We start from the raw sequence: 11,018 nt of genomic DNA, 5'->3' as shown, positions 1-11,018 counted from the left end.
GCCGCGTCTTCCCGCCCCTACGGCCGCACGCCGCCGTGACGCTTATCGCACGAGGCACTTCGAACCAATAAGGCCAGGCCTGGTGCGCAGCCGCGCTAGCCAAAGCCGGAAGTTGCCCCTCAGCGCTGTAGAACCCGGGTGCGTCCCGGGAGTTGTGGTTCAGCCAGGCTCTCAACGAAAGCAGTTCGGAGCGTCGGGAAACTGAGCGCGCGCGCTCCACGGCCACTCGCGTAAATCCTGCTCGTTTTTAACTCTCACCGAAAAGGGAAGCAGCTTAAATCAGAAGAGGCAGGGGCAGCCCAGGCTCATGGACGCTCTTCTGAGTCTCTATGGCTACGGATTACACACCTTGGGCCGAAGCCAAAATTTAGAGATTTAGGGTGGATCGTGTGTTTCTGCCAACGGGTAATATATTGCTAGGCATCGTCTTTGAAAGCTTCGGAAATAAATCCGAGGAGTTAGCATTAGCCAACTGTTGCCCAAAACAATAGCGTTTGCCTTTTATTACCTTATTAAGGTATTATGGCCTATGCCCCACTACTTGGAAAAAACAAATGTGAGCCCACTCTTAAAATATATGCAATTCAGAACGATTTTTAACGTGTTTTCAATGTAATGGCAGATCAGAAACTATTTCAGCGTAGAATTCTGTGTCCATTTACCAAGAATGAGTGCTGTTCTACATGTGAAGTTTCAGCTGAGCTCTAACTTCTTAAAAACCAAGAACAGTTTGGTTAGATACTTATTCTCTGTGAAAAGGAAGTATAGGAGTTGGTTGGCGTAGAAAAATGTTTTCTTCACATTCAGTTCTAAGAGGAATTCATCACACTCTGAAGGAGGTAATTGCCCTAACTGTCAAAACCTTGTTATTGATTAAAATAAATCCGTCAGCTTTCAAGAGCGCCTGTGCCCGTGGCTTGTTGTCCTTCCCTCAGACCACAGCAAGTGAAAACAAAGGATGCTGGAAAATCTTCATAGATCTCATATCAAAAAGCCTAGAATCTGACAGATGAGGAAAAACAAACAACAACAAAAAAATAGAAAACTCTCTAGCTGTAATGTAAATTCTAAGAAGTGATTAAAGTTATTAAAATCATAAAGAACATGAATAAGATGGTTTTAATATTAGTATTTTAGAGCTAAGGCCACTCAAGCTTGAAAGAGATAAAATTAGTATAAATAAAATAATAAGGACTAAATTTAGAGAACTAATTCCCTTCAGGGAGTGGTTTACGTTGAAAATAGAAAGGATCTTTTTTAAGTTTACATAATTTGTGAAAGACATAGCTACAATGACTTCTATTTTTTTCCAACTAAAGACATAAAGCTTTTGAGATTGAAATTAAAGAAGACAATCACACACTTCCACAGCGCATCAGAAGCAGAATACAGATTGCAAATTTGACCCAGTATGGCAACTCACATGGGGCAAAGATGAGAAGAATAGAGCCTCAGGCTTAATAAGAAATCTACTAAAGGTGACAGAGCTGTATAAATAAAACAATTAAAAAAGAGATTCTTCAAAGATCTCAAAGGTTTTCTGCATCCTTCTCTGTTACTGATTTTGCTTTGACAAGACAAAGTGTTTTAAGAAGTTTCCTCTGAAACAGTTCATTGTGTGCTAAAACATGTGATAAAGAGCTTTATCATTTTCCCACCAAGATTTTACCTCTCGGTTCTCTGTCACATTGATACCATTCTCAGATCACTACTGCCAATTCCTGTTGCTCACAATGATGAAACAAACCACATCATTTCCTCAAAATGCTCACACGTTCTGTGCTAATGAGGAAGTTTCCACCACCCCTGACCTGAGGGACACTCCCATGAGTCCCACCCACCTCGTTGGCTGGCTTCACTCTATCTGTTACCTAAATGTCACCACTGAATGTTCCAAGGATTTCTCAGTCCTCTCTTCTACTATACTTCAGCTACTAATGTTTATATATGGTCTTCTGACTATCTGTCCAAAAACCAAGAGCACTTCAGTAAAATTGTGTGTCCTCCAGTGTCAGCTTCGGATGTTTAGAGTCTCTGCTGTCTACATTCTTATTGTGTCACACTTCTCCACAGGAGGGTGGAGTCCTTCACCTTCTGCAGCACCAGGAAGAGTCCCTTCCAGCCCTACTCCCCACACTTGTCATCAGTGACACACCAGTGTCTTGGGGCACAGCTGGTCTGATGTAGTCATCTCTACAATTATCAGATGTTGTTGACAAGAAGAACGCATTGCTGGGTGAGTAACATTCCTGATACAGTTGTGGCCATCCCAGAATGAGACTTCAGTGACACTACAATATGTTGCTGAAATGATAATATTGGGCTTGCTCTGGGAACAGACTTAGCCTCTCTTGTGATATGCAAGTCAATCGCCAATAAGAATTAAAGATTTATCTAAAGTGACAAGCAAATCGAGTGCAGCTTTCAAATTCTAAAGGGTAAAAAAATACTCTAGACCTTATTGTGAATTTAAACTTGAGTTTGCAACTGGTTTTTCTTGCTTCTCCTATAAAGAAAAGAGAAATTATTTCATTATTTTTCTAATGAGAAAAATTGCTATTTTTTTTTAAAGATTGGCCCTGAGCTAACATCTGTTGCCAATCTTTTCTTCCTCTTCTTCTTCTTCTCCTTCTCTCCCCTCCCCCCCCTCCTCCCCAAAGCCTCCTAGTACATAGTTGTATATTGTAGTTGTGGTCCTGCTGGTTGTATGGGACGCCACCTCAGCATGGCTTGACAAGTGGTGCCATGTCCACGCCCAGGATCTGAACTGGCGAAACCCTGGGCCACCAAAGCAGAGCACGTGAACTTAACCACTTGGCCACGGGGCCAGCCCCACGATTGCTATTTTTAAGAAGGAAAAAAAGACAAATTATTCTGCTAGTGAAAACTAAAATTAGTAGTCTTCTTTGCAAGAACTGTGTGGCTTTTCAAAAAAAAATTACAAAGGGAAATTAGCTTTATTATTACAAAATGCTTAAAACCAGCCTAGACTCGTCTTTTCTCCCCCAGTATCTATGAGCTTTTGAAATATAAACATTAGAACTGAGAAAAAAATCTGAACAATATGGGAGATGGACCACAAAAAAGATAAACCAAAACAAAGAGCAAGAAATGTCAAATCAGTCCCTGTGATTGGCTCATATACGTGTTGTAGGAGAGGAAAAACTTCCTTCTGCTATCTTAGGTGCTGTGGCTGGCCTAAGAATTAAAATGACATAAGACAGATTAACTGGAGGAAAGCATACAAATGTATTTAATATTTTTATGTGTACACAGGAGTCTTCAGAAGGAAAATGAAGACCCAAAGAAGCCATTAGACCTGAAAGCCTATATACCTTTTTACATAAAGAGTGACAAATTGTGGGGATGCAACAAGACAAAGGGGCTTGGACTAGTTGTGGAACAATGACTAGGAAATACACAGGGGAAACAAATGGAAGATGAGGGTTACTTTAGTAGGTTTGTTTGTTCGACTTCCAGTCTCTGATCATACTAATGTTCTTCTCAGTGATGGACGTTAACTAGACCCATTGTGGTGATCATTTTGCAATACGTACATATATCAAATCATTATGTTGTACATCTGAAACTTATGCAATCTTAAATATCAATTAGATCAATAAAACTGGTAGAAAAAAAAGTTCTCTTCCAGGAAGAGTACAGGAAGGGTACAGAAAGATACAGGGAGGGCACCTTTCTCAGGGGAAATTTTGACCTGCTTTTAGGTAGAAAGGGAGAGGGCAGAGAGCCCTTCCTGCACCTGCTGTTTCTTAGTGCCCTCAGCTCAAAATAATCAATATGCCAAAGCGGCATATTTTGGGGTGGCATGTTCTGAACTCCTTCGTTGTAAAACAAATAGATGCAGCCAGCTAATTGGAATTTGAAGCGTTGAGATTCAGTGGTTGTTGCTTTAAACATAATCTAGTAATCTATATGGCAAAATTAGAGAGAAATATGTAAATACCTGTATTCTCACTTAATTGCAATTAAACTGATATCAAATAGTCATGTGCCACATACCAACGTTTTGATGGATGAGGGACTGCATATACGATGGTGATCCCATGAGACTAGTACCGGATAGCCTAGGTGTGTAGTAGGCTGTACCATCTAGGTGTGTGTAAGTGCACTCTATGACATTCACACAAACACAAAATTGCATAAGGACACGTTTTTCAGAACAACGCATGACTGTAGCTATACAGCTTGCTCCTGCTATCCAAAAGTTTACTTTGCACCACTTCACTTTTAGGAAAGACCTATATTAGTACCTGTTTTCACTAACTGAAACAAATCTGAAGAAGTTTTCTGCTTTTATGAAAAAAGGCAAAAAGTGAAAATAGCATTCAGCATTTGTTTCACAGCGAGCTGTTACAGAGGGTAAGCAGTCAAGCATACTATCATATTTCAAGCCGGCCACATGAACCCTATCAGTCACAGCAGAGATGAATCCCGACCTTCCACATCCAGGCAGGCAGATATGGAAGAAAGCATCTACGTTAGCGACCTGCCTGCCCTCGTGGATTCAGACGATGGTGAGATGTTAATAGATGACCCTTTTCCTCTCCACCCCTGTCTCCTGGACCTCGAGCTACCCCAAGCTTCACACACCATCATTACCACCACCTCTCAGCCCTTCAGTGTGCTCACTGTCTTCTGGATTCTGCTAAGTGAAACTACACTGTAGAGATATTATTTCTACTTCATACAGGTTGTGTATTTATCATACAATTCCTGCTTTTACTATATGTTAGTGTTATTTTAGGCTTTATGGGTTATTTGGTGTGATTTGGTAGGTGATTTTTTGGGTCTGAGAACACTTGAAAATTTTTCCCATGTAAATTAATGGTAATTGCTTGTTCGCTTTACGCCATTTGGGCTTAGGAAAAGTTTCATAGGAACATTCTATTTTGGATGGAGTGGGGAACATGACCGTATTAATAAAAATCACATTAATCTTGGATTTGAAAGTTTCTAGGTGTCAATTTTGTAAACTGAGAGGAATATCATGGCACACTAAATTCCCATTTGTGCCATGTTGTAATCACGTTTCAAACTGAAGATGAAGAACAGTATAAACATTCTCATAATTGCATAAGTTACATTAGTAGCTCCTCAAACACAGGTTAGGTAATATAGCCCTGCGGAATGGGTATAAGACTGAGAACATGATTACCAGCTGTGCTGCTAACTGACTCATTGTTTAACTATGGCCTATGTATTAGTTCTTGTTTAAGCTTTGATATCTTCATCAATAAAATGAAGATGTCTGTTAATACATTTTTCAAATGGACCCAACTTTATGAATGTGCTTGCCAGTGGGAAGAGGTGGAATATAGGTCTGGGAACTAAGAAAGCTTTATCTTTATCAGTAATATTTCATTTCTTCTATATGAAAAAAGATAAAGTAAATGACAAAATGTTTAACATTTATTAATAATCCTGGGTCATGTGTACATGGATGTGTATTAGAGTCTTCTCTGAACATTTTTTGTAGTTTATAAAAATCAGCTTTATTGAAGTATACATACAATAAAATGCACCAAGTTTTTGTGCACAGTTCAAGTGAGGGGTTTTTTTTTCAGCTTTATTGGTGTAAAATGGGCAAATAAAATTGTAAAATGTTAACAGTTTACGACATGGTGATTTGATATACATATACATTATGAAAGAGTTCCCCTCATCAAACTAATCAACGCCTCCATCACCACATGGATTTACCTTTTTTTTTTCTTTTGGTGAGAACATTAAAGTTTTACTCTCTTAGCAAGTTTCAGTTATATGATAGCATTATCAACTATAGTCACCTTGTTATACCTTAGATCCTCAGACCTTATTCATCTTATAACTGAAAGCTTCTATCCTTTTACCCACCTTCCTCTCTTCCCCCACCTCCCAGCCCCTGGCAACCTCTTTTCTACTCTGTGTTTCTACTTTATAGTCTATAAGTTCAACATATTTTTTTGAGACTCCACATGTAAGTGATACTGTGCAGCATCTGTCTTTCTCTGTCTGCCTTATTTCACTTAGCGTAATGCCCTCCAGGTTTATCCATGTTGCAGCAAACGTCAGGATTTTCTTGTTTTCATGACTGAATAATATTTCATTGTGTGTATATGCACCACATTTCCTTGATCCATTCATCCATCAGTGGACACTTAGGTTGTTTCCACACCCTGGCTATTGTGAATAATGCTACAAAGAACACAACAGTGCAGATATCTCTTCAAGATAATGGTTTCGTTTCCTTTGGATATAGAACCAGAGGTGGAATGGCTGAATGATATGGTAGTTCTACTTTTAATTTCTTGAAGAACCTCCATATTGTTTTCCATAGTGGCTGCACCAATTTACATTTCTACTAACAAGTATACAAGGGTTCCCTTTTTGCCACATCCTTGACAGCATTTGTTAGCTCCTATATTTTTTATAATAACCATCCTAACAGGTGTGAGGTTATATCTTATTGTATTTTGATTTGCAGTTCCCTGATAATTAGTGATATTGAGTTTTTCATGTACTTGTTGGCTATTTGTATGTCTTCTTTGAAAAAATATCTATTCAGGTCCTTTGCCCGTTTTTTAATTGGATTGCTTATGTTTTTGCTATTGAGTTGTATGAGTTCCTTCTATATTTTGGGTATTAACCACTTATCAGCTATGTTGTTTACAAATATTTTCTCCCATTTCAGAGATTGCCTTTTCATTTTGTTGATGGTTTCATTTGCTGAGCAGAAGCTTTTAAATTTGATGTTGTCCTACTTGCTTATTTTTGCTTTTATTACCTTTACTTTTGGTGTCAAGTCCAAAACACCCATTGCCAAGACCAGTGTCAAGGAGCTTAGCCCCTATGTTTTCTTCCAGAAGTTTTATGGTTTCAGGTCTTACATTCGAGTCTTTAATCCATTTAAGTTGATTTTTGTGTATGGTGTGAGATAATGGCCCAGTTTCGGTCTTTTGCATGTCGGTATCCAGTTTTCCAACACCATTTGTTGAAGAGACTATCCTTTCTCCACTGTATATTCTTGGCTCCTTTGTCAAAAATTAATTGACCATGTATGTGTAAGTTTATTTCCTGGCTCTCTGTTCTGTTCCATTTATCTATGTGTTTGTCTTTATGCCAATACTATACTGTTTTGATTACTATAGGTTTGTAATATAGTTTGAAATCAGGAAGCATGATGCCTACAGCTTTGTTCTTCTTACTCAAGATTGCTTTGGCTATTTGGTGTCTTTTGTGGTCCCATATACATTTTAGGATTTTTTTTCTATGTCTGTGAAAAATGCCACTGGGATTTTTATTGGGATTGCATTGAATCTGTAGATCACTTTGGGTAGTACAGACATTTTAACAATATTAATTCTTCCAATCCGTGAGCACAGAATATCTTTCTAGTTATTTGTCTTCTTCAGTTTGTTTCATCATGTCTCATAGTTTTCAGTGTGTGGATCTTTTACCTCCTTGGTTAAATTTAGTCTTAAATATTTATTCTCTTTGATGCTATTGTAAATGAGATTGTTTTCTTAATTTCTCCATCTAATAGTTCATTGTTAGTGTATAGAAACACAATTGATTTTTGTATATTGATTTATATCTTGCAAATTTACTGAATTCATTGATTAGTTCTAACAGATTTTTGGTGGCGCCTTTAGGGTTTTCTGTATATAAGATCATGTCATCTGCACATAGAGACAATTTTACTTCTTCCTTTCCAATTTGGACGCCTTTTACTTCTTTTTCTTGCCTAATTGCTCTAAGACTTCCACTACTATTTTGAGTAAAAGTGGCAAGATTGGGCATTCTTGTTTGTACCTGATCTTAGAGGAAAAGCTTTCAGCTTTTTACCGTTGAGTATGATGTTAGCTGAAGGTTTGTCATATGTGAGCTTTATGATGTTAAAGTATGTTCCCTCTACACCAAGTTTGTTGAGAGTTTTTATCATGAAAGGATGCTGAATTCTGTCAAATGCTTTTTCTGCCTCTATTGAGATGATCATATGATTTTTATCCTTCATTTTGTTAATGTGGTGTATCACATTGATTGATTTGCAGATGTTGAGCCATTCTTTCATCCTTGGAATAAATCCCACTTGGTCATGGTGTTTGATCCTTTTAATGTACTATTGAATTTGGTTTGCTAGTATTTTGTTAAGGATTTTTGCATATATGATCATCACTGATATTGGCCTGTAATTTTCTTTTCCTTTAGTGTCCTTGTCTAGTTTTGGTATCAAGGTAATGCTGGTGTCATAAAATGAGCTTGGAAGTGTTCTCTCGATTTTTTGGAAGACTTTGGGAAAGATTGATATGGATCCTTCTTTAGATGTTTTGTTTGGTAGGATTCACTAGTGAATCCATGTGGTCCTGGACTTTTGCTTCTTGGGGAGTTTTTGATTACTGATTCAATCTCCTTACTAGTAATTGATATATTCAGATTTTCTATTTCTTTATTATTCAGTCTTGGTAGGTTGTATGTTTTAGGAATTTATCCATTTCTTCTGATTTGTCCAATGTGTTGGCATATAACTGTTCAGAGTAGTCTCTTATGATCCTCTGTATTTGCGGGGTATCAGATGTAATATCTCCTCTTTCATTACAATTTTATTTATTAAAGTTCTCTCTCTTGGGGGTCGGCCTGGTGGCGCAGCGGTTAAGTGCGCACGTTCCACTTCGGCAGCCTGGGGTTCGCTGGTTCGGATCCTGGGTGCCGACATGGCACCGCTTGGCACTCCATGCTGTGGCAGGCGTCCCACATATAAAGTAGAGGAAGATGGGCACGGATGTTAGCTCAGGGCTGATCTTCCTCAAAAAAAAAAACGTGTATTTTGTTTATCTTTTCTAAAAAAACTCCATTTTATTTATCTTTTCTATTGTCTTTTTAGTCTCTGTTTCATTTATTTTCACTCTGATCTTTGTTATTTTCTTCCTTCTGCTAATTTTGGTCTTCATTTGTTCTTCTTTTTCTAGTTCCTTGAGGTGCAAAGTTAATTTATTTGTGATCTTTCTTTTTTCTTAATATAAGTGTTTATCACTATGAACTTTCCTCTTAGAACTACTTTTGTTGCATCCCATGAGTTTTGGTATGTTTGTTTCCATTTTCATTTACCTCAAGATATTTTTAATTTCTCTTTTGATTTCTTCTTTTACACATTGATTCTTCAGTAGCATATTGTTTAATCTCCACAATTTGTGAATTATCTAGTTTTCTTCTTGTAATTGATTTCCTGTTTCATACCATTGTAGTCAGAAAAGATACTTGATATGATTTACATCTTCTTAAATTTATTAAGATTTGTTTTGTAGCCTAATACATGATCTATCCTGGAGAATGTTCCCTGTGCACTTGAGAAGAATGTGTATTCTGCTATTGTTGGATGGAATGTTCTGTAAATGCCTGTTAGGTCTATTTAATCTACTATATAGTTTAAGTTCAATGTTTCTGTATTGATTTTCTGTCTGGATGATCTATTCATTGTTGAAAGTGGGGTATTGAACTTACCTACTATTACTGTATTCTTGTTTATTTCTCCCTTTGGATCTGTTCATATTTGCTTTATATATTTAGATGCTCTCATATTGGGAGCATAAATATTTACTACTCTTATATCTTCTTGATGAATTGACTCCTTTATCATCACATAATAACCTTTGTCTCTTGTTACTATCTTTGATTTAAAGTCTATTTGGTATTAGTATAGTGACTCTTCTTTCTTTTGGTTTCCGTTTACATGGGATATCTTTATCCATTCTTTCATTTTCAGTCTATGCCTTCAGTGTGTCCTTAAAGCTGAAGTGAGTCTCTTGAGGCAGCATATAGTTGAGTCTTGTTTTTATACATTCAGCCACTCTTTGTCTTTTGATTGGAGAATTTAGTCCATTTACATTTAAAGTAATTACTGAAAGATATGGACTTACTATTGTCATTTCTTTAATTTTTTTCTGTTTGTTTTGTAATACTTTGGTTTCTGTTCCTTTTGTCTCTTTCTTTGTGATTTGATGATTTTCTATCATGGTATGCTTTGAATCATTTCTCTTTATCTTTTGTGTATTTTCTACTGGTTTTTGTCTTGTGGTTACCATGTGGCTTACATAAAACATATTTATAACAATCTGTTTTAAGCTAATAACAACTTCAAACACATACAAAAGCTCTACATTACTATACTCCCCTCACCCATTTTGTGTTTGATATCATAATTTACATCTTTTGACATTGTGCATCCATTTACAAATTATTGTTGTATAGTTATTTTTAATACTTTTGCCTTTTAACTCTCATACTAGAGAATAAGTGGTTTACCACCGCCATTATAACATTAGAATATTCTGAATTTAACTATATACTATGTAACTTACCAATAACTATATAACTTTTACCAGTGAGTTTTATACATTCATATGTTTTCCTGTTACTAATTAGCATCCTTTCATTTTGGCTTGAAGAACTCCCTTTAACATTTCCTGTAAGGTTGGTCTAGTGGTGATGAACTCCTTCAGCTTTTGCTTGTCTGGAAAATGCTCTCTCTCCTTCAGTTCTGAAGGACAACTTTGCTGGGTAGAGTATTCTTGGTTGGCAGGGTTTTTTCTTTCAGCACTTTGAATATATCAAGCCAATCCCTTCTGGCCTACAAATTTTTTGCTAAAAAATCTGCTAAGAGTCTTATAGGGACTCAATGTACATAAGTTGCTTTTCTCTTGCCGCTTTTAAGATTCTCTCCTTGTCTTTAAAAACTTTTGACAATTTAATTATAATGCGTGTTGGTGCAGGTCTCTTTAGATTCATCTTTTTTGGAATGCTCTGGGCTTCCTGGATCTGGATGTCTGTGTCTTTCCCCAGGTTAGGGAAGTTTTCAGCCATTATTTCTTTGTATAAGCTTTCTGCCCCTTTCTCTCCCTCTTCTCTTTCTGGGACCCCTATAAAGTGTATATTGGTCTGCTTGATGGTGTCCCATAAGGTAACCTCACTCTTTTTCATTCTTTTTTCTTTTTGCTCCTCTGATTGGATGAGTCATCTGCCCT

The 11,018-nt window shown here is 37.1% G+C and overlaps 1 long non-coding RNA gene across 1 annotated transcript; it reads left to right on the top strand.

Annotated features, from left to right (window-relative positions):
- Window positions 1-567: 567 nt before the first annotated feature.
- LOC124234909 (uncharacterized) lies at window positions 568-3,740 on the top strand. Its single transcript, XR_006887436.1, has 3 exons — window positions 568-839; window positions 2,074-2,236; window positions 3,277-3,740. It is a non-coding gene; the product is annotated as an uncharacterized LOC124234909 (long non-coding RNA).
- The last annotated feature ends 7,278 nt before the right edge of the window (window positions 3,741-11,018 follow it).

The sequence above is a fragment of the Equus quagga genome, chromosome 1 (genome assembly GCF_021613505.1).
Source record: "Equus quagga isolate Etosha38 chromosome 1, UCLA_HA_Equagga_1.0, whole genome shotgun sequence".
In the NCBI taxonomy this organism is placed as follows: Eukaryota; Metazoa; Chordata; class Mammalia; order Perissodactyla; family Equidae; genus Equus; species Equus quagga.
Note: the sequence above shows the minus strand (reverse complement) of the source record. Positions and strands in the feature narration are given on the sequence as shown.